Below are 25,762 nucleotides of genomic sequence, written 5' to 3'. Positions count from 1 at the left end.
TAAACAAATGTGACTGATAGTCGTCATATTGTATTCCTATTGCCACAAAAAAACTGCTGCGCCTCATTGCAGTTTTTGATTTTTTTAACAGACAGGAACCGAATTTCACTAAGCCAATAAATAATTATATTTCATCTTGATAATTAACTAACAACACCCTTATGCAGTTTTAGTGTCACCAAAATCCAATAAATGGTTTTCTGTAAAATCATAGTATTGAGCATACGTGTATGTTAACAATCTTTGAATTATCCTATGTTTGATATGAAATAAGTGGTTGCATATTATTCTTAAAGGGGCATATTTCCGTTTTGGTAAATTCACACAATTTACAAAAATTGTTTCAGATTCGCAAACGTTCGTTGTAGTTATGATATTTGTGAGGAAACAGTAATACTGAACATTTACCATGCTCTAAAATATCCATTATATGCATCTATATTGTGTTGCCATGCGAAACGATTGAATAATTTAGAGAGTTCTGTTGGTGTTGTTATACAGTACAAGCACCGTGTACTTTAACAAACGCCACTCGCTGCGGTGTTCATTTCACTGTGTTCGCTTACCAATTAAACACCGCGATGGGTGTTCAGATCAAATGTCGCAGGGGCCGTTAGCGATAAGGCGAACACCGGGGACCCATAATATCTACCGCGGTGTTCATTGTGTTTGCTTTAAATAAAATAATTGAACAGGAACATAATGAATTTACCCCGTCAATTTAAAAGTGATAATTAATAATGTATTTCACACTCATGCCCATGACAGTGTTTTCTGTCTTTTTAAACGCCGCGTATAAAAGAAAACCATGTTCACAACTAGCTGTAGGATACCGCACCTGCCATGGAGGAGTGTTAATTGAGTGTTTGATTATTCAATTAACAGTTTGAAGCCATGGAGAACTCATAACTAATTGTAGTAATCGTATTATCCAGAGTTCTTGGATTCCCCGATAAATACGTTTCAACTGTCTTAATCGCATACATGCAACTTCTCCCATCTTTATCCATTACTTGATAAACCCATATATGCCCGATTTCCATGTTTAAAATCAAATTGTGGGTGGGTAATATACACTATAAGAGTCATGAACACAAACGTTTGCAATTTTTGAAAGTATCAAACGAATTTCAGCATATGATTCTATTTAAAGATTTGATGAAATAAGCGCCCAATCAGGACAGTTATATTGCAACATGCGTACATCATCTGACACGGTTTGCACGCGTCGTGTACAGCTATTTAAGGTTACAATTTCTACATGAAATAAATGAATTTCTTTGTCCAGAAATAGCGCGCAAAAATTGGCGTGGGTGTATTCATTTGTAAATAAAAATTTTGTAGCGGGTACAACATTGAGATCATTTAATTTCCATGAAAAGTTTCGATGTGAATTTCAACTAAAGTACCGGGATATCTCGCGAATTATTTGGTATTGACATTTCCTCTTAATAAAATATAATACCGCATCGTTACCGTTACGCTGTATTCATTATTGAAACAATTATTGTATTGTATACTGACTGCACACAAGGGTCGTTACATACTGATGCAATACGTAAATTCAGACAGTACTTAATTCGGACACAAGTAAATAAATGATTTAATACTCTCTTGAATTCTTTGATACTCGATATATGTTGTTAAACTGGGCGATTGCATTGATTTACACCATAAGATTTAAAAGTATTGATCTTATAACCGCTTTATTTACATTTTCGACTTTACGTACTGTCCAAATTTAAGTACGCATACATGTGCACAAACGTGTAATATCTACATGTAGTATATGATTTTCTTTTGTACATTTACATTTAAAACGCGTGAATGACTCTCGTAGACAGGTGTTTACGATGGCTGCGCAGCATCGCGGTGAACATGGGTGTTCCCGTTAACAATAGAGTGTAATCGTGGCGATTTCGGGTGTTCACCGAACACCACGGTCAGTAGCGTGTCCGCCCCCCCCCCTCCCCCCGCGAAATGTCACCCATCGGGAAAATTGAACATCTGCGGTCAGGCGTTTTTGTTTAAGTACACAGTGTCTGTACTGTATTGTGTGACACAACGTGGATTGCTTATATTAAGTATAAAATACTTCAGTCCATATATCAACACGGATGGCTGAGTGGTCTAAGTGTTAGACTTTTACTCCAGGGGTCAGTGGTTTGAGCCCAGTTAAGGGTCACTTTTTTACTGGAACTTTCTAGATCTAATGTTTGCATTTATCAATATAAAACTTTTAATGACAAACTACAATATCTGCCAAAATCTGTAAAAAGTCCTCTATAAAGATCTTAATCTGATAAACAAATAATTCTACATTTAATAAGAGATAAACATTATTTTGTGTTCTTTTTTTATAATGCTGTATTGAATAAGAGCGTTGCGTTTCTCGCAGATCTGGTAATGAATGTAAAAGTAACAAGAGCTGTCACCATAGGATGACATATGCCCCCTATAAACGATTTGATAGAAGTTATAGCATTATTCGAAGCCTAAACGCTGATTTCGAAACCTAAATGTGGACACTAAGTTCAAGGTCAAGGTCACAGGGGTCAAAATTTTTGTGCGTATGGAAAGGCCTTGTCCATTTAAACATGCATACCAAATATGAAGGTTATATCTCAAAGAACATAGTAGTTATGAGCATTTTTCGAAACCTAAACGAAGATTTTGAAACCTAAACGCAGACCCTAAGTTCAAGGTCATAGGGAAAGGCCTTGTCCATATACACATGCATTCCAAATATGAAGGCTATATCTCAAGTGACATAGAAGTTATGAGCATTTTTTGAGACCTAAACGCAGATTTTGAAACCTAAACGCGAACCCTAAGTTCAGGGTCAAGGTCACAGGGGTAAAAAATCGTGTGCGTATGGAAAGGCCTTGTCCATATAAGGTTATATCTCAAGGGACATAGAAGTTATGTGCATTTTTCAAAACCTTAATGCAAAGTGTGACGGAAAGACGAACAGACGGACAGTCCGATCACTATATGCCCCCTTTTCTTCGAAAGGGGGCATAAAAATGAAGGTGTGGAGGTGTCCTTGCAATTGTCCAAAGACAAACACTCTTGCATGAAACAAAGCTCATCAACAATCATAATTGATGCAAGATAAAATATATCACTGAAGGTTACTCTTAAACAGACAGACAATGAATGGACAGCAAATGGAAATAAAACAAAAGGCAATGCCAGGAGCATGGATATTGACAACTATAATTAAAAAGAAAATGGCCTGAGTGAAAAATTGAAATACAACATGAGGTAAATGTCAAGGTGAAAATAAAGATGGATAAATTTGGTGTGACAATAATTTAAACCTTCTGACTGAGTTCAAGTCCCAAAGTTGGTCAATGTCATAGTCAAGATGAGGCAGGTGATTTTCGTGCATTGAGAGTGTTCATAACATACATGTAAGTATTTAAGCATTGCAGGAAGCATAAATGATGGAATTCATGAAATTTAGCTAACCCTTTCCCATTCTAAGAATTAGCAAATGGCTATGCACAAACAGCATAAAACCAGAATTAATATTATTTTCTAAGGGACTACAAATGTGTCAACATATGTATATAAGTGGTAAAAGGTTAAAAAAGAGATTGGACTCTGCATTAGACTGAGCTAAATGTAGGTCAGACTGTCAACAGCATCAAGAGGTAAGGTTCAATGACAACATCCATGTATGTATGAAAGCTTTGTAGGAAACATTATTGATATTATATGGGATGTGTCAGTTTGTGTTTACTGTGTAGAGATGGAAGGATGTGTCAATCAAAATGTACCTCCCACATCAGTTAATGCCGGGGCATACACAATATTTTCGGATTGGGTCTACACTTAAATATATCAATGTTAGTACTAGACAAAAGTTGCTGTTACCATTGAGATCAACGGAAATAACCACTGGTGAAGAGCGTCAAGCAGATCTGGTAAATGGAAGGGCATACTTACATGTTGACTGTGGAGGATAGATAGTGAAGTATTGCTATTAAGTACATCCTAGTTCATGCATACCACTACAACCAAATTAAATACGATAAAGACTAAACCACTTTACAGTCATATCAGATAGTCGCTTACAAGTGTCATATGTATTCATCGCTCCGAATTCATACAAACATTTCAAATTTTGACTGGAAAACACTAGTTGGACTGCCACAGTCATGCTTGCAAGAAAAGCCTAGTAAGGCCAACCATTTTTTATGTTCTGTTTTACGGGACTGCCAACCCTAGTTTTTGCCAAAATGAAATAAATAAAATTCAATAACCTTAATTTTATTTTCCTTTTTCCCGCCAACCGTGCAGTTTTATAACGTTGAAAAATAAAATTTGTCAATGATTTTTACCTATTCCTGAAATGCCCGGATAAAACATGGACTTAACCCGACGCTTGCTCACGGAAATGGCCGGGAAAACAGGTGACATTCAGACCTCCAAATTGGCTGATTTTCCATGATAAAAATATAGAGTAAGTGGGTGCACCATGGCTGTCCATGTATTTTTTGGAAGACATACCCCAAACAATACTGAAGATATGTTAGTATGATAGTACAAAAGCAACAAAGGACAATAACTATGAGTTCCACACATCCATGAATTATCATATCTGAGATATAACCCTGAAAAGTTCCATAGTACAAAAGCAACAAAGGACAATAACTATGAGTTCCACGCATCCATGAATTATCATATCTGAGATATAACCCTGAAAAGTTCCATAGTACAAAAGCAACAAAGGACAATAGCTATGAGTTCCACACATCCACGAATTATCGTATCTGAGATATAACCCTGAAAAGTTCCATAATATAAAAGCAACAAAGGACAATAACTCTTATTTACGAGAGTGAAGGTCATAGCACTTTCCCTAATTAATATTGATACACCTGTGAAGTTTCATGTTGAGGTCTTGCATGGTGTCTGCGATATAGCGCTGACATGTTCCTTGATACGAAAACGAACAAAAGCCAAATAACTCTTATTAAAGAACGTTCGAGTTATGGTTATTGTGCATGGCACTTTTCCTTATTGATATCTATAAACCAACAAAGTTTCTTGTTGATATCTTATATTGTTTCTGAGATAGAGCCCTAACAAGTTTTGGGACAGACGGATTGACGAACTGAAGGACTGGCAGACGACAGACGGACGGAAAACGCCATTTCAATATCCCTCTGCCTTGGCGGGGGATAGCAAGGACCATGATTTTGCCAAAAAGTGTTTCAGTTAAAAATCTTAACAATCATCAACATATTTAAGTTATTCAACTGTTTAAGCTTGAGATAGATCCACCAAGGAGTTATTAAACATGAGTACGTGGAATATCTTCGAGACAGACATCAGGTTTTTTATTCATTCAAAATTGGGTCTGGTATCGGCCCCATTACCAATGGAAACAAGGGCTGTTTGTAAAACATGCATGCCCCCCATATGGGCTGTCAGTTGTAGTGGCAGCCATTGTGTGAATACTTTTTTGGCACTGTGACCTTGACCTTTGACCTAGTGACCTGAAAATCAATAGGGGTCATCTGCGAGTCATGATCAATGTACCTATGAAGTTTCATGATCCTAGCCGTAAGCTTTCTTGAGTTAATATCATCCGGAAACAATTTTACTGTGTCAAGTCACCGTGACCTTGACCTTTGACCTAGTGACCTGAAAGTCAATAGAGGTCATCTGCCAGTCATAATCAATGTACCAATGAAGTTTCATGATCCTAGGCATAAGCGTTCTTGAGTTATCATCAGGAAACCATTTTTCTCAGTTGAGTCACCGAGACCTTGACCTTTGACATAGTGACCTGAAAATCAATAGGGGTCATCTGCCAGTCATGATCAACAGTCTTCACGCTAAATATTTTAGACCAATAGCCCTTCGGGCTAATCAGATAGAATTTTTAATAGCCCGAAGACAGTGTCAATAACCTGAAAAGGTTAACAAACATTTTATGACTTTTTTGGCTCGGAGCAACAAAAATATTCATTTCCAATCAGAAATAACTTCTTATGAGTAAAAACATTTGCCTGTCCCATTTTCAACAGACTGTATTATTTATTTTGATAACAACAGCAAAGGCATGCTCTCCGGACATCTCCATATCTCAGTGTTTCAGATTGGCCCCAATTTCCTCAGGACAGGTTTCCTCAAATGGCTAAATGGTCAATTATTTTGAGGACATTTGTCCTAAATCATGAAACAATTTTCATACAGTTTTGTTAGCGCCCTGAGCCCTAACCTATTGTACTTTTTTAGTCTTTCTAGTTGCAATTTCTGGTGAAAACAATGCGAAATATTATAAATCATACCATCCGTATCACCGCATGTGTATTCATCATTCTATAGACATTTTCATAAAGAATGTCGGAAATATATTTAAATCGACAAAAACAAAACTGTTTCCGAAAATAACAGTCCGAGAATATGAAAGTGTTTTGCACATGAAATCAAATGTGCATATCGTATGATTCAAGAAAAATGAAAACCAGTTACCAGTAGCAAATACGTAATAAATATATAATTTTGTTAACATATCGCTTAAATATATGCTATTGCAGTGCTTTATTTTGCTTATCGATCTCTCAAACTTTTTCATTTGCAACGTTTGCTGACTTGTTCGATTTTCGGAAAGTAGAGAGGATTTGTCGTCAGTTGTTTTTCTATCCGCTAACCAATCAAAAATCAATAATAAAATAGTCCATCTCTGCAGTCTCCGTAAGAGTGGAACTCAGACGTGTTGATTGGCTAACGACTTGTACCTACTACTTCCATTGATTATGTCTTTAACCCAAAGTGGCTGACCGGTGTTCATGTATTTTTTTCACTTTGTTTATTATTTTACGCTAAAGTATTCAATTGACTGTTCAGGCTTTTTTAAATGCATTTATGATCGACCATAGGTCCCAAGAATCGACTCGGGCTACGGGCTTATAGGCTGATTAGAAGACTGAATCAATGTTCCTATGAAGTTTCATGATCATAGGCGTAAGCATTCTTGAGTTATCGTCAGGGAACCATTTTACTGTTTCGAGTCACTGTGACCTTGACCTTTGATCTAGTGACCTGAAAATCAATAGGAATCATCTGCTAGTCATGATCATTGTACCTATGAAGTTTCATGATCCTAGGCATTAGCGTTCTTGAGTTATCATCCAGAAACCATTTTACTATTTCAGGTCACCTTGACCATGACCTTTGATCTAGTGCCCTGAAAATCCATAGGGGTCATCTGCGAGTCATGATCATTGTACCTATAAAGTTTCATGATCCTAGGCATAAGCGTTCTTGAGTTATCATCCAGAAACCATTTTACTATTTCAGATCACCGTGACCTTGACCTTTGACCTAGTGACCTGAAAATTAATAGAACTCATCTGCGAGTCATGATCAATGTTCCTTTGAAGTTTCATGATCCTAGGCATAAGCATTCTTGAGTTATCATCCGGAAACCATTTTACTATTTCGGCTCACCATGATCTTGACCATTGTCCAAATGACCTGAAAATCATTAGGCGTCATCTGCCAGTCATGATCATTGTTCCTATGAAGTTTCATGATCCTAGACCTAAGCATTCTTGAGTTATCATCCAGAAACATTTCTACTATTTCAAGTCAATGTGACCTTGACCCTTAACCTTTTGACCTGCAAATCAATAGGGGTCATCTGCCAGTCATGATTAATGTTCCTATAAAGTTTCATTATCATAGGCGTAAGCATTCTTAAGTTATCATCCGGAAACCATTTTACGGTTTCGAGTCACTGTGACCTTGACCTTTGACCAAGTGACCTGAAAATCAATAGGCGTCATCAGCGAGTCATGATTAATGTTCCTTTGAAGTTTCATGATCCTAGGCGTGAGCATTCTTGAGTTATCATCCGGAAACCATTTTACTATTTGCAGTCACTTTGACCTTGACCTTTGACCTAGTGACCTGAAAATCAATAGGGGTCATCTGCCAGTCATGATCAATGTACCTATGAAGTTTCATGATTCTAGACCTAAGCATTCTTGAGTTATCATCCGGAAACCATTTTACTATTTCCAGTCACTGTGACCTTGACCCTTGACCTAGTGACCTGAAAATCTTTAGGAGTCATCTGCCAGTCATGATCAATGTACCTATGAAGTTTCATGATCCTAGGCATTAGCGTTCTTGAGTTATCATCCAGAAACCATTTTACTATTTCAGGTCACCTTGTCTAATGATCTAGTGACCTGAAAATCCATAGGGGTCATCTGCGAGTCATGATCATTGTACCTATGAAGTTTCATGATCCTAGGCATAAGCGTTCTTGAGTTATCATCCAGAAACCATTTTACTATTTCAGATCACCGTGACCTTGACCTTTGACCTAGTGACCTGAAAATTAATAGAACTCATCTGCGAGTCATGATCAATGTTCCTTTGAAGTTTCATGATCCTAGGCATAAGCATTCTTGAGTTATCATCCGGAAACCATTTTACTATTTCGGCTCACCATGATCTTGACCTTTGTACACATGACCTGAAAATCATTAGGCGTCATCTGCCAGTCATGATCAATGTTCCTATGAAGTTTCATGATCCTAGACCTAAAAATTCTTGAGTTATCATCCAGAAACATTTCTACTATTTCGAGTCACTGTGACCTTGACCCTTAACCTAGTGACCTGAAAATCAATAGGGGTCATCTGCCAGTCATGATTAATGTTCCTATGAAGTTTCATGATCCTAGGCGTGAGCATTCTTGAGTTATCATCTGGAAACCATCGTAAGCATTCTTAAGTTATCATCCAGAAACCATTTTACTGTGTCAAGTCACTGTGACCTTGACCTTTGACCAAGTGACCTGAAAATCAATAGGCGTCATCTGCGAGTCATGATCAATGTTCCTTTGAAGTTTCATGATCCTAAGCGTGAGCATTCTTGAGTTATCATCCAGAAACCATTTTACTATTTCTAATCACTTTGACCTTGACCTTTGACCTAGTGACCTGAAAATCTATAGGGGTCATCTGCCAGTCAAGATCAATGTACCTATGAAGTTTCATGATTCTAGACCTAAGCATTCTTGAGTTATCATCCGGAAACCATTTCACTATTTCGAGTCACTGTGACCTTGACCCTTGACCTAGTGACCTGAAAATCTTTAGGAGTCATCTGCCAGTCTTGATCAATGTACCTATTTAGTTTCACGATCCTAGGCCTAAGCGTTCTTGAGTTATCATCCGGAAACCATCTGGCAGAAAGACCGACCGACAGACAGACATGTGCAAAACAATATACCCCCTCTTCTTTGAAGGGGGGCATAAATATATCATTGATGGTTACTCTCAAACAGACAGACAATGAATGGACAGCAAATGGAAATAAAACATACATGTAAGGCAATGCCAGGAACATGGGAAATGACAATTATAATTAAAAGAAATTGGTCTGAGTGAAAAATCTAAGTACACAACTAGATCTCCGCGAGTTTGATGTGTCGCCTGATAGAAGCATACCTGTGTTACTTGTGTACTAGTATATCGGGGATGGGACATTAACTCTTACTGTTGTACAATCAAACTTTAACCCTGGTTTGTCCTATTCAGTAACATATTGAATAAGCACAACATTTTTTAATGAAAGACGAAAATAATTTTCTATGAATATTGTAAATCTAATAACAAACAGATGGATCAAACACAATATTCCCTTCATTGTGCTATAATTTGTGCATTCTTTTCAATTTAAAACTGCTATCCAAACAGGTTTGTGGTGGTTGTAGTACGTTTCTAGTTAACCAACATCTTTTTAACTGTCAAAGTTCACAAATATCAAATCGTTTATTATTAGTAATATTATTAAAAATGTTTGAAGTAAAGCTCAAAACAAAGTAGTTATGAACCTGTTGCAGTCGCAGATTTTAAAATCTAAACGAGGACCCTAAGTTCAAGGTCAAAGTCACAGAGGAAAAACTTGTATGCGCTTGGAAAGGTCTTGCCCAGATACACATGTGTACCAAATATGAAAGCAATATCTGAAGGGATACAGAAGTTATGAGCCTTTTTCAAAAAAGTGTGACGCCGCCGACATCGCCAAAAAAGTAGCACCTATATGATTAATGAGCTCTTTTTTTTAAATCGCGGTTGCAGATTTCGAAACCTGAACGCGGACCACAAGTTACAAAATTACATGCGCATTGAAAGGTGTTGTCCAGATACACATGCATACCAAATATGAAAGCAATATTTGAAGGGACACAGTAGCCTTTTTTGAATCGCAGTCGCAGATTTCAAACCTAAACGCTGACCTAAGTCCAATTTAAGGTCACAGGGGTACAAAATGGTATGGGCATGCAAAGGTGTTGTTCAGATACACATGCATAGCAAATATGAAAGCAATATATGAATGGACACCGAAGTTATGTGCCTTTTTCGAAAAGTGTGACGCTGCTGCCGACACCGCCAAAAAGTAGCACCTATATGTCCTCTGTCCATAGTCAGGCGACACAATGAGGAAACTGTCAAGGTAAAAATAAAGATTGATAAAATTGGGTGTTACAAGACCTTCTTAATGAGATTAAGTCTTGAAGTTGGTCAACTTAATGGTCAAGATGTTAGATGGAGTGCATAAATTTTAGTTTAATTAAACAAGAGATTGAACTCTGCATTAGTCTGAACCAAATGTAGGTCAGTGTCAAAAGCAACATGAGGTAAAGTTAGAGTTGGTGTGTTTATAGTGTTCAAGGACAACATCCATGCAAGTAGGAAAGCTTTGTAGGAAACACTATTGATATTATATGGAATGTGTCATTTTGTGTTAACCGTGTAGAGATAGAAGGACGGGTCAAGCTATATGTATTCCCCCTCATCAGTCAATCCCGGGGCATACACAATATTTTTGGATTGTGTCTACTCTTAAATCAGTGTCCGACAAATCCATTGCCCGGAGCCCGGGGGCTACCGAAATTTTTCATCAGGCTACTGAAATTTTCAAGCTGACGCCTAACGGGCTACTATAAATCGATAAGAGCGGTAGCCCGTTTTATTGACAGACATACGTAGAATAAACACGCTGACCATGTGTTTCTACACCGTGTATTGCTTATAATCCGATAACAAAGTGCAATCAATTATCTAATCAATCACCGATCACTTGCGGTAATGTTGTAAACAGTAACAGTGTATTTTAATCATTCAATCAGAATCAACATTTGTCGTCTGCTAATAATATAATGAGAGCCGGTTGGATAGTTGGCGCACATGATACAACATCATTTCGCAGTTTGGAATTCTTTGTTAACCGCAACAATGAGTAATAGCGACAACGTTTTTGATGTCTTTAAATATCCACAGACGCTCAACATTAAATAAATCAAAACAATAGCGGATTCTACAAACGGTAACAAAACCGAAAATGAATATTAATAGCAACGGTGTGAACACGCTTAACACCTGCTAATTAGTTTGCATTGTCAATTAATAATTGGATTAATCGACTGTTTATCAATAATCCCATATATGCCCAATTTATATTTTTTAAACCAAATTATGGGAGGGTAATATAGACGATAAGAGTCATAAACACAAACATTTGAAATTTTCTGTAGTGTCAAATGTATTTCGGCATATGGTTCTATTTAAAGATATGATGAAATAAGCTCCCAATCAGGACCGTTTAATTGCAACATTACGTATATCACCTGCCACGGTTTGCACGCGTTGTGTACAGCTATTTTAGGTTAAAAAATTATACATTTAATAAATGAATTTCTTTGTCCAGATAAAAAGCGCGCAAAAATTGGATGTATTTATTTGTAAATAAAAATTTCGTAGCGGGTACAACATTGAGATCATTTAATTTCCATTAAAAGTTTCATTGTGAACTTCAACTATAAAGTACCGGGGTATCTCGCAAATTTTTTGGCATTGACATTTCCTCTTAATAAAATATAATGTAAACACGCTATATCGTTACTATTACACTATATCAGTTCCTTCATTATTGAAACAATTATTGTATTGTATACTGACTGCACACAAGTGTCGTAACATACGGATGCAATACGTAAATTCGGACAGTACTTTAAGTCGGACACAAGTAAATAAATGATTTAATACTCTTGATTTCTTGAAACTCGGTATTTGTTGTTAAAAAGGGCGATTGCATTGACACGAGTCAATCATATTGATCATCTAAACGCTTTATTTACGTTTACGTTTCCAACTTAACGTGCTGTCCGAATTTAAGTACACATACATGTATTGCACATACGTGTAATATCTACATGTAGTATACGATTTTCTTTGGTACATTTACATTTAAGTACATGGTGCCTGTACTGTAACATTAATTAACGATATTGACTGTGTACATCAGACTACTTGGTGTATTATGTATATGTATGTATACATATTATGTATATGTAAATGAAGAAATAAAAAAAGATGAAAACCTGCCTCTTATCATTTTGTAGGAAAATTTTATGGGCTACCAAATATTTTTATTGGTAGCCCAGTGGGCTACCTGAAAAATAAGAAATTTGTCGGACACTGCTTAAATATATTTATATTAGTACCACACACAATTGGATGTTACAATCGAGATCAACGAAAATAACCACTTCTGAGGAGCGCCAAGAAGATCTGGTAAACCTAAGGGCATACTTAAATGTTGACTGTGGAGGACCGATAGCTAAGTATTGCTATTATGTACACTATATCCTAGTTCATATATACAATAACAACCAAATTAAACACGATAAGAGTTAACAACTTAACAGATATATCAGATAGTCATTAAGGCCTAAATTAAAATTGAGTTTGTTTGCCCTTTACCGAGTACCGACCCACTTTTTACCCCCCGACCCAAAAAATTTTATTGCGATTTCTGAAAACGTATTTTTTTTTATTTTCGTTTTTTTCGCCGATCATAAAAGAGCCGACTGCAATATTTATTCATGCACGTATTTATATCCCTGTCCATTATTATCGCCCCTGATCGATCTAGGTCGCTCCGATGGTTGGAATTTCATATGCCCCAGAATGGACATTTAAAGCAAGCGTCTATAACCAGCGATCGGCGGTGTTCCATGAAAATGGCTGAACGACATCATACTTAACTATTGGTTCATGAAAGTAGTCGGACATATACGAGTTAACGTTCGTTGTACACATGTTGTTAACGTGATCCAAGATGGCGGACAATGGAAAGAAATAACGATGCTCAGCGAGGACAAATGACTATCGAATTTACGATGGACATCATATAATTAGTATGGATTAATGAAAAGAGCGTGTCATTCTACGATGGAGCATACGTTTTAGATACAAACAAAACTCTTTTTTTTATGAAATGTATGAACAGAATGTCACAGAACAAGTCTTTGAAAATTGGAATGCAGTCCACTCGCAAAGAAAAATACATCTAACAGTTACAGGATTATTGTTTGAAAATGCAAAATAAAAGACAAACATGATTTGATTTATATGCAAGTGGATCTGTGTTTTATCAGATTCATGTGCATATTCTGCTTTATTATGTTTGCCACACTAAACAGTTTACTGTAATGGCATGTTAGTGAAATGGATATGTAAAGGTTAACTTATTTAATATATTAATGTCTCTTAGATAAATACATCGACAACACTCAAGTATATATGTTTAAAGCGTTAATATATCCACTAACTGAAACTAACACCCTTAATTTATTTCCCCAAATCAAGTTTTCATGCTTATGTTAGTTGCAATAATACAACTCCCAGCTATTGACCCTCTGAGCTGTAGGTATGTACTCATAAAAGCTCAGAGCATTCAAGAAGAAATAATGCTTATGTTCAGTTTGCCCTTTTATGAATTTACTTTGCCATGCCGAGACTATGCACTAACCGGTCAAACACTTAAAATTGAGGCCTGTAAAAATTTCAACTGGCCTGTGAATTGTTTCTTCTGGTAGGCAAGTTGGGCCTGTAAAATGTGACGGTCTTTCGCCATGTCTGTATTTTTCCATTAAAGGCTTTGGGCTGTCTTTCTACGCTCCTTCAATGCTTGTTGCATGCTGATTAAGCCCAATTTAAGGGAACGGTTTAAGTTAAAAATAAAAGCTGTCTGGCTGTTAAATAATTACAAATGCATTTGAGCAATTAACATCATATAATGAACAAATATTTGATGTAATAGCACACAAGCATGCATTTGATATAAATATATGCAAGAAACAGCAAACAAGATAACGTTAAGCTACATAGGGCTTCGTACACTGCAACAGTGCTTTAATAACAGTGTTTTAAATATTCATAGACAATTAGTGTATTAAAAATATAATTTCTCAAATAAAATAAAATAATTTTCCTACCTACCCAACTGTAAAATTTAGAGTCGGTAAAGGGCAAACCAACAATATTTTAATTGTGGCCTTACAATTGTCCTATGTATATATCGCTTCAGATTCATACAAACATTGCTAAGTTTGACAGGAATAAAATAGTTGGACTGCCACAATCATGCTGACAAGCAAACTTTAGAAAGCACCATGCAATACATGTTATAATAGCATCTGAAACATAACACTGTCTTAAAATTACAATTCACTTAAGGATGTTTCTTATTGATTATTTATATTTGTTTGACAGGGAAGTTTTGCCATACTGCTCCAGATGTATTTTTTGTTGTTCATACAGTACAGGCAATGAGTACTTTGACAAAAACGCGTGTCCGAGGTGTTCAATTTTCCCGATGGGTGACATTTCGCGGGGGCGGACACGCTACAGACCGCGGTGTTCGGCGAACACCCGAAATTGCCGCGATTGCACGCTATCGTTAACGGGAACACCCGTGATCACCGCGATGCTGCGCAGCCACCGTAAACACCTGTCTGCGAGGGTCATTCACACGTTTTAAATGTACATGTACATGTACAAAATAAAATCATATACTTCATTTACATGTAGATATTATGTGCACATTTTTTATGTGTACTTAAACTCGGGCAGTACGTTAAGTCGGAAACTAAAACTAAGCGTTTAGATGATCAATACCATTAACTTTTATGGTGTTAATCAATGCAATTGCCCTTTTTGTTTTTACAAAATTGGGTTTCATTTTCCCGATTTCCAGAAAATGACTTGTACATGTTGCATGAAATCTAAATATAGCGTGTTACAGCGTGTTTGATTTTTATTTTATTCAGATGAAATGTCAATTCCAAATCATTGGCGAGCTACCCCGGTACTTGAGAAGAAATTCACTACGAAACTTTAAATCGAAATTAAAAGATCCCAATGTTGTCTGCGTTACGAAGATTTTTTGTCAAAAATAAATACACCCACGCCAATTTTTCGTGCGCTTTTTATGGTTCAGAACAAAGAAAATGAAAATATCATGGGCATATATACATGTATTTATTTGTGGCTACAATTTGTAACAGAACATGAACTCTACACAACGCGCACACTAGGCGTCAGGTGATTTACGAATGTTGGAATACACCTGTTCTGATTGGGCGCTTATTTCATCAAATCTTTAAATAGAAACATATGCAGAAATTCATTTGATAGTTTAGAGATATGGCGAACGTTTGTGATTTTTGCATTTCTATCACACTTTTATCGTCAACATTGACCAGAATTTGCATGAAATCGGAAATCTCAGGATTATCGGGTAATGGACAGAGACGGGAATTTTCGCATGTATGCGGTAATCGATTGTGATTGTTCGTAATCGTTGTTAATTTTTTAGACACCAAATGACACCTATAACATTCAAACGCACGGTAGATTCTTTCTGCAAATTGCTACCGACCTATGTTTATGTTCAATTATTTTATTTCTAGTGAACACGATAAACACTGTGGTAGATATTATGGGTCCGCGGTGATTCGCGGTGTCCACCTTATGGAAAACAGCCCCCGCGAATATTTGATCTGAACACCCATCGCGGGGGTCGTTTGGTAAGCGAACACCGTAAAATGAACACCACAACGAGTGGCGTTTGTCAAAGTACACATTGCCTGTACTGTATAATAAACCAAATAGAAATGTAATCAAATAGATTGTGGGTAAATGGCATGTATTAACTACAAAAATAAGGTATATGCCCTGCAATTTTGTTACCATCTAGCACTTAAGCAATATAGCAGAGGAAGATGTAAGCAGTTAACTATAAATAACGCAAATAGATTGATCATTTAATATATGAAATATATACAATAATTATTATATACAATATATGCAATATACGCATGCGCAATTTGCATTCCTGGTTTTACCACGTGACGATGATGATTAATCTACTTGCGTTATTTATTGTTAACTGGTAGTTACCTGAGAGACAAACTCGGTAAAATTTTATTACCGAATATACTGAACATATGAAAACTTAACAACATTTTTCAAGTAATGGAATATACTAGTCGTTATATTTAAATCAATATAAACTAATAGTTGTAAAAAAATACGGTATTTTAAAACTTTTTTTTTCCTCAATCTGGTTGACTGTCCATTTAATCCAACCTCATGGCATATTCACATTATTCTTGGATTGTTCAACGAAATGGAAGTGACATATACGAGTTGACTCAGTAAAGCAAGTCCAAGGGAGACCACTCAAAAATTAAAATATTGTACCAAACTCTGTTTGTTCTGGAATTATAAGTTAAATTGAGATTTTCAATCACTTTATGGAATTTTAGAAGTTCTTAATGTCTATATAAAACTGAAATACATATGGCATACGCTTTTAGACATGTACTTAAGACATGAACATGTCATTAACTTGCTTTAATGTTGGTGTTAAATTTATGGAATTAATGAAATATTCATTCACAATAATTTAACCCAGTTCATACAAGTAATAATTAACAGGCTTCTTAATGACTTGGTAATTGCTAAGACCAACTTGCAACTAACAACACTGCAATGAATATTTGTCTAAAATTACAATGTTTAACACAAATTTACAACACACAGTTTCACATATGGATAGTTTCTCAAATGGGTGACAGAACGCATGTCCAGTTTTTTTAAACTTCTTTCCTGTGTTACCAAAACACGACAGGCAACACACATTTAAAAGCAGACAGTGACTGATCACAATAGCACACATCTAAGAACTTAACCTCAGTTGAGCACGCAATTTGTGATTGGGCTGCATGCCACTGAGGCTGCGGCTGTTATTGATATCTATGTAATCTTACCTGACAAGATTTGGTTTGTAATTCTTGACTGGACAGCTATCCCAAGCACAGGCACTTCCACCCAAACTGGAGTGAGGTCAATACAGGTCCACTGTTTAACTTAAGTTCTATTTCCACTACACACTAAACAACTATTCCAACCACAGTTTTTCCATCTAGACAAATAGGATGTCAGTACTTGTTTAGCGTCTGGCTAGAGTTCCATTAATGTTGCTCACTAGACAACTATTAAAGGCATAGTCAGTTCCACCTCAACAGGAGGGAGGTTAGAACATGTTAAATGTCTGACTTGAGTTCCATTGTTATTGCTCACTAGACACCTACGTTTGTATTCCAACCACAGTCACTTCCACCTTGACAAATTGGATGTCAGCACATGTCCAGCGTCCGGCTAGGGTTCCATTTCTGCTGCCCACTAGACAACTATTTCAATCCAAGTCACTTCCACCTAGACAACAATGAGGCTAGTACAGTTTCAGTGTCTGGCTCAAGTAACATTCTTACTATTCACAGAACATGATTCCCTGGCTCAAGTAACATTCTTGCTATTCACAGAACATGATTCCCTGGCTCAAGTAACATTCTTGCTATTCACAGAACATGATTCCCTGACTCAAGTAACATTCTTGCTATTCACAGAACATGATTCCCTGGCTCAAGTAACATTCTTGCTATTCACAGAGCATGATTCCTTGGCTGACCAGTGTGTCTTCTGTATATCAACTGTGAACAAACAAACATGAATGAGCTAAATGATCTAACTTGTGTAAATAAAATTATTTGCAAAGAAATCTGTTTTGTTCTAGGAGTACTTAGTAGACCACCTGTTCAGGCATAAAATGTTTTCCTATAAGGTAAGCAGGTTTGGGTAAAAATCATACATGAATCTCTTTTGATGGTTTATTAATAACTCAAAATCATGAACTACTGTATCACAAAATGTTTTAGACAAATCATTTTGTTTATGCTTTATAACAAAGTGGAATTGTCCCATGATCAGGTGGTATATGTGGAGGACACAAAGGGCTATAAGCGACATGCTGCCTATCGCCAGAACGTCTTTGGGATACATGGACGCCTTCAACCTGATGACCGCAGAACTGTAACTGCCTGTTGTGTGAAGGCGATCAGTATTAAATATCTAAGCTTACTGGCAACTATTTGTTCCAGGACGAGGAGTAGAATGGTGAACATAGCACCATAAGTGTATAATCCTCAAGAATTATATGTTTGTTGAATTTTTCAGTCTGTATTCTACACAAAAATCAGAAAAAAAAGTTATTATTAACAGAGCTTTTTAAGCCATATTGTTGAAAACTGTTTAACATTTAAGTGGATAAATGGTTGTTACAAATGTATTACCTTATTTAATGATGTAATATGATTTATTGAATTATTATGTAAATAATAACAACATAGAGCAAAATTATCCTTTATATACAAAATGAAATCCAAATGTACAGTTTTATTAATCATTATTTATTTATCTTGTTCTTTGTCAGAACTATGAAATGGGCATTTTTACAGTTATTCTCGCATAAAAAGGGCAGTTTAAATATAGACATGTATTTAAACAACGCATATTCCAAATTGTCCAACAGTTTTATCCAGCAACAATATAAATAGTACTTTTTGTTAAAAATACCAATTCAAACTTCTATTAAATTTATACTCATTTATAGTGTTGTGAAATTAAGCGTGGAACTTCATGGGCATGTCATGAATAAGTATACTTAAAGTACAACGTACATGTACTTTCCTGTGCCTGCTTTGAAATAAAAATGTTTTACTCAATGTTCATCTGAAAATAGATTTTATGTGTGAAGACCCAAGCAATCCAAGCAAATTCTTATTAATTTTATAGAGGTCTAAATGCTCTTAAACTTTTGAATCATGATGCAGTTTAATGTTATATATTATGATGTTGGGGTTTTAAATTATGCATATTCTTTTATACATGGCCAGGTGTTTATCTAGCATGTTATTATGTCTTCTGTGATGTTGCAACGTCATTTCAGCAAAATAACAAAATGCGATTGATCAATAAACGAAAATTAAGCCAATGAAAAAGCTTTAAAATGTTGTATTACACATGTGTAATAAAAAATAATATGTAATGGTTTTATTATATTGGAAACAGGGTATGGCAGTTGATAAATAATGTTAGGATAATATGTTTAGCGATAACCTAATGTGTCTTCTGTGACAAGTAATGACATCCCATTAACAGTAGGTAGACAGTTAAGTGTTAACCTTTTCTGTAAAATATCATACTCTGCTGAAATCACTCAATGTGTTTTAATGTGGAACTTACTTTAACTTCGGCTTGGCACTGTTCCACAGGCCTGTCTTCTTTTCTGAATGTGTGGCTCATATCTTCCTCATCCTGTGCAAGAACAAAAATGAAAAAAGCACAAGCCCGAATTGGGACAAAGGACACAAATGAGGATAATGTCACACATATCAGACAGTCACACTCAAAACATTTTTATCATAATGTCAAATGATAATACTGTAGCCAACAACAACTGTTACCGCAGTATTGAACCACTGACGAACATAATGCAGTTACCAATAGCGTCAAAACATGTATTGGCTGAAATATATAGCACTACAAATTATGGGTCTTCTGTGACTCAAAATAAAACCTTACAACAAATAAGTAGATTATTTATCGTGTATTTAACTATTTCCAAATTAAAACTAGCATACAACTGAATGAGGACAAGGGCACACAATATCACACATATCAGACACTCGGTATAGTTTTCCTATCATAATGTCAGATTAGAATACCCAAGAGCTTATTGACATATCGTTCTGTGAATCCACAGTTCTCAGACTATTTCCATCTTTGTAGACTACATCTTCATCAGCCTGTACAAGGGCGCAAGTACAAAAGTGAAAATAACACACATCTGAATGAAGACACATGGCACGAATGAAGACAATCTCACACACATAACAAATCATTAAATGAGATGGGTATACTTCAGCTGCCAGTGCAACATATGCTGACAAAATATATAATGTTAGGATAATATGTTTAGCAAAAACCTAATGTGTCTTCCGTGACATGTAATGACTTCCCATTAACAATAGGTAGACAGTTAAGTGTTCATTTAACATTTTCTGTAAAATATCATACTCTACTGATACATGTATCACTAAAAGTGTATTTATGTGGAACTTACTTCAACTTCAGCTTGGGACTGTTCCAGAAGTCTGGCGTCATTTTTGAAGTCGTGGATCATGTCTTGATCAGCCTGTACAAGTACAAAAGTGAAAATAACACACAGCCAAGTGAGGACAAAGGACACAATGGAGGACAATGTTACTCATATCAGACACTCGAGTACATTTTCATATCATAATTTCATATTAGAATTCTCAAGAACTTACCAAGGTATCGTTCCGTGAATCCACAGTTCTCAGACTATTTCCATCTTTGTAGACTACATCTTCAACAGCCTTCACAAGGGCACAAGAACAAAACTTAAAATAACACACACCAAATGGGGACAAGGGGCACGAATGAAGACAATTTCACACATATAACAAATCAGGTGCGTATATTTCTTGCTCTACATATGAGAATGGTATGTGTAGTATAGCATTGTGTGTCTTCTATGATTTGTGATCACAACCAATAAGTAGAAAATTAAGCGTTTACTTCAGGTTTTGTTTTGTAAACTATCTCTCAACTCAGCTCACAAGGCCCAAATTACATTTACCAGAGTTGTAAACTTGATGTCCCAATGCCAGCAGCAAAGATATATATGACATGATACAGAAAAATATACATTATTAATACAATATTGTTCAATATGCAGAGTTGACAAGCTGCCATGAGACAGCCACAGTATCACTACCGGTATGTATCATGCTAAAATATACCATACTCTGCTGATATCACAAACATGTTAGGTGAAGCTCAACTTACAAAAATTTCGGCTTGGGACTCCAAATGTCTGACGTCATTTCTAACTTCATGGACCACGTCTTCATCAGACTGCAAAAGTACACAAGTGAAAATAACACCCACTCGAATGAGGGCAATATTAATACAATACCTGCTATTGTAATATTATCAAATTTCTATGAAATATACGTTACGCATAGGCGAGGTTACCAATTTTATTGTTAAAAAAGTAATAAAAGTATAAAGTAATGCAAATCTTTCTTTAAACAGTTCTCACACACACAAACAACTATAGCCATATACCGAATACGTTTTTGTGGGAAATAGTTCATTTGAAGATATGGTATAACTACAAATTAACTCCCCCCCCCCAGACGGCTGATAAAAACAATTTTCCTTAACCCTACAGTTACCATGCCATTTCCAACTATGTGGACCAGATTTGCAGAAATAACACACACCCAAATGGGGACAAGGAACACAAATGAGGACAATAATAATTATCGCATACATCAAATAATCGGTGAATCAAATTAATATACCTAAGCCACAAATATTGTTGCAACATGAAACTAACAAATACAAACTATAATGATGGTACGCCTAGCACTATAATTCAAGTCTCCAGTAGCGGCTGATGGAATCACCCAGGAACAAAAAGTGGCATATTACTGGTAGAGGAAAACGTTATCTTCAAAAACATAAATACTTTTACAATGATAGTCATACAATAGAGTAGAGCCGATGATTACCCAGTGCCGGTATCGTGACCAAGATAATGAACATCCAACACCCAATACACACCCAAATGAGATCACAAATGAAGACAAAATCACACACATCAGATAATCGGTAAACAAGCCATAAAAATAAAAATTTAATGCCCTATGACACTCACATTGACATTAACATATATCACTATAGCTGCAAAGCATGTATCCAGGTAAAATATAATTATGTTACATGTGTCACGTAATTATGTATCGTTCGTGGAAAACACACAGTAACAACCAAAGTTCATTTCTGTTTTCATCGAGATTTATTTCTGTTAAATAATTTCTAATACAACGCTTCTAATGTTCATGAAGTACAATTTTACAGCGCGGCGGCCTATTGGCCGCCACGTCAAGAAAACGTGACAACGCTCGCTTGGCCCGAATGGCTCGAATGGGTCCCAATGGCTCCCTAGTCCGTTAAAATTACCCCGCTTTTTTACCAATTTCGTTACGTACTCGCCTAATTCGTGACCCACACCTGTCATCAAGTAATGGGCGTCTTACGTGTGTATCTTTGCGTTCATAGACAGATGACATATTATCCCGCCGAATTTTACGCCTCTGTACTCGCGGGTCTCCATTTAATTTGACATCGCCAATTTGTATTCACACCTGGAAACGCATCGGACTGTCGCTTCTTCCCGCTTAATGTACCTACTAATTGTTTATATGCGTTTTGCGAGTCACGATTCTTATATTTTTCTGTTCGTTACATATTACTGAAATATACCTATCGGAATGTCGCTTCTTCCCGCTTAATGTACCTACTAATTGTTTATATGCATTTTGCGAGTCACGATTCTTATATTTTTCTGTTCGTTACATATTACTGAAATATACCTATTATCTTTTCATAAAATAAACTCATAATAATAAAATTATATACCCATTATAACCCGTTACATTACACATGCTTAATTGTATGTGGTCATATATTTGTAAATAGTTCCGTATTTGAATTTAGTAATGATGTAGGTGTATGTAACTGTCTTGTGAGCGTCACATACTTGTCAATTCCACGTTCATTGACGTACTGTTCCCTCGGCCTTATAATAAATATCCTTTTCAAAGTAAGTTACGTTGTGTTGTTCTTTGTCTCTGATAAACCATTCTTGAAATATCATAAACTATGGTAGAAAATCAAATCGACTCTTTCAGTGCATATTATATAGCCTATACAATGTAGGCTACAACCAGGTTACATCCATAAATATATAAACGCATCGTTCTGTGTCTTATCAGTTCTAATGTTATTTGAATCATCATTGACCAGGTCTTCCAGTACATGGTGAAGCAAACATTGCAACAAAACATATTGCTGGCCAGCTTATAACTACAAGTCATGCCTTGTCTACCTTGTGTATGACTTCTGAGGAAATTCCAAAAGACATAGACAATTATGTTGTACTTAAAATTTTCGGCAAAATAGCATACTCCACAGATAGCACGCCATCCATGTTCATAAACATAGAACTTACCAAACCAGTAGTATCTTTCTGTGACTTCACATTTGTTACGGCGTTTCCCTCATGATTGACAAGGTCTTCACCAGCCTGCACAAGAACATATACATAAGTGAAACGAACACACAGCCAAATAAGGACACGTAACACAATTAGGGACAATATTTGTATAACACATTTGTGAAAATAGAATTATTTCAAATTGAAAACATATAAAGCCAACAAACAAGTAATATCACAGTTCATAACCAATCCTTTGTGGGGTAACATCGTCATTTTGAGAATTTATACTAATGATATATACAATATATCTTCAGTCATGATATCTTTTGAGTATTATTGGGCTTTAAACATCCAACGTGACTTTAAAAGATGGAAATTTGACATATTTGTATACAGTTTTGTGGGAAATTCTATGATATGAATGTCACGGTTTACAAGTATATAAAAATCAAATGAACACAACAAACCTTTCTCCATGGTAAATTTGGCACTCCGTTATCGAGCCGCAGCTCCTCATTTACTTTAATGTCTTTGGTGGAAAACAGGCATAGATGGGGTTTTCCATGTACAAGAACTATTTTCATCTCTGCATTGTTTCTTATATCTCCCTTTATTGCATCATTTACCATACGGCCGGCAAAAATATGTCCTGTGTTGCATCGATGCTAAAAATGTGACAGTTAATGTTATTTAGTAGGCAGCAGCCATATAAATGCATACTGGTTGCTTGAAATCAACTTTTCGAAGAAATATGAGAGTTATAGTGCTCTTTCCCGCATTGATTACAACTTAAATTTAGAGAGATAATTGAGATTTTATGTGGAACATGCCAATGTTTTTCAACAAAATATACTTGTATTAACACAAAAGAAATATTAATGGTACTCATAAAGGGTCAAGAATGTAGCAGGGGTAAGCATTTCAGGCCTGTATTTTTAACATTCCCAGCCCCCTTGCGGGAGGGGACTACCCCTCTATTTGCCTATCCCGATTCACGGACACACGGAACGATGTTTTGACATCATGTTCATACCCCTCTAGTTGAACATTTCTGGATCCGGGCATGATCAATATGAAGCTTCAACAGCATGCTTTTTACAAAGAATGCATTTTTCCACCTTAACTCTATATGCATCTTCTGAACATGATAAATAAACAAGAGATGTGTTTGTCAGAAACACAATCACCCTACTGCGCCGCTTTGAAGCCATATATGACACTTTACGCACATGCATTATGCCCAGTTTTCTCAGAACAAGACTTACATAATTATAGACACTGAGTGACATACAAAAGAACACATGCAAAACAATTAATGTCACAGTGTCATACTTTATATATATATGGTTGTAAAAAGTGACATACAAATACAAAGCAATTTGCATAGAAGTTTGAAAACAAGAGACGTGTTTGTCAGAAACAAAATGCCCCCTACTACGCCACTTTGAAGCCATATACTTGACCTTTGACATAGAAGGATGCCCTTGACCTTTCACCACTCAAAATGTGCAGCTTCATGAGATACATATACATGCCAAATATAATGTTGCTTTCTTCATTATAGCAAAAGTTATGGGCAATGTTAAAGTTTTAGGACGGACGAACAGACTGACTGACAAACAGTTCAACTGCTATATGCCACCCTACTAGGGGGCATTAAAAAATTAAAAAGAAAACAGTAAAACATACATACTACAGACTTTTGCTGTTGTATGTAAAAAAATACATAAAGCACCCTCTGTTTTCCTCCTCATAATCTTTTTCTTATTGTCTGGCAACTCTGTACTTTGTAATCAAGTCACCTTTATATTCCAAAAGGAAATCTCCTTCTTGAAACACTTTTGATGTGAAAACGCCTTCACCTGAAAACAATTTTCATACAATACAGTCAAGTTACCATTACCGGATCATTACCCATAGCGGATCACTTTGATGTTCAAGACTGCGTATCGCGATAAAAAGTTGATATTAGATGATATTTTGCACACAGCATCTTCAAGGCATCTTCTTTAAAATGCATTGATTGAGTCGTAATCAAAGCTACTCTTTGACAAACATTTCGGTATGTTTTGCTGACATGTATATAAGACTTTGTTGACTTCCGTCTTGTTTCAAAATCGAGGTTGAACATTTTTCGCCGCCACATTCTATAACTCTGTTGGAGAGTAAGAAGTTTACGCATTAATTAAAAGTACATTTAGTAGTATTTCTGTCTTCAAAAGTACATTTTCAATTTTGATTGGTATTAAAGATTTTGCAACACATTAAATGAAATTAAGATTTTGGGCAATTACGGATCAATTAAAATAATATGCGTATTGCATGATCACATATTATATTAAAATATTAGCAAATCTTGTTGATTCTTACAATAAATGATCTCAATTTTATTGTTTTATTTATTTTTTATGTTCAATTTTGATGATAAGATATGATTCAA

General features: G+C 35.9%; 2 protein-coding genes and 1 long non-coding RNA gene across 15 annotated transcripts in view; 1 reads left to right on the top strand and 2 right to left on the bottom strand.

Annotated features, from left to right (window-relative positions):
- Positions 1 to 20,425, bottom strand: part of LOC127867131 (uncharacterized) — a 70,396-nt gene extending 49,971 nt beyond the window's left edge. Inside the window, exons 1-3 of the long non-coding RNA XR_008043307.1 lie at positions 20,353 to 20,425; positions 19,473 to 19,544; positions 17,159 to 17,881 (exon numbers count right to left, since the gene is read on the bottom strand). This is a non-coding gene — a long non-coding RNA (uncharacterized LOC127867131). The remainder of the gene's footprint in view (positions 1 to 17,158; positions 17,882 to 19,472; positions 19,545 to 20,352) is intronic.
- Positions 1 to 25,762, bottom strand: part of LOC127867115 (uncharacterized) — a 229,674-nt gene that overhangs the window by 145,138 nt on the left and 58,774 nt on the right. The gene's annotated exons all lie outside the window — the stretch shown is intronic.
- Positions 1 to 25,762, top strand: part of LOC127867101 (uncharacterized) — a 242,158-nt gene that overhangs the window by 162,023 nt on the left and 54,373 nt on the right. The window lies entirely within an intron of this gene.

Source organism: Dreissena polymorpha, chromosome 2, assembly GCF_020536995.1.
Source record: "Dreissena polymorpha isolate Duluth1 chromosome 2, UMN_Dpol_1.0, whole genome shotgun sequence".
NCBI classification, from domain to species: Eukaryota; Metazoa; Mollusca; class Bivalvia; order Myida; family Dreissenidae; genus Dreissena; species Dreissena polymorpha.
This window is presented reverse-complemented; position numbering and strand designations above follow the sequence as displayed.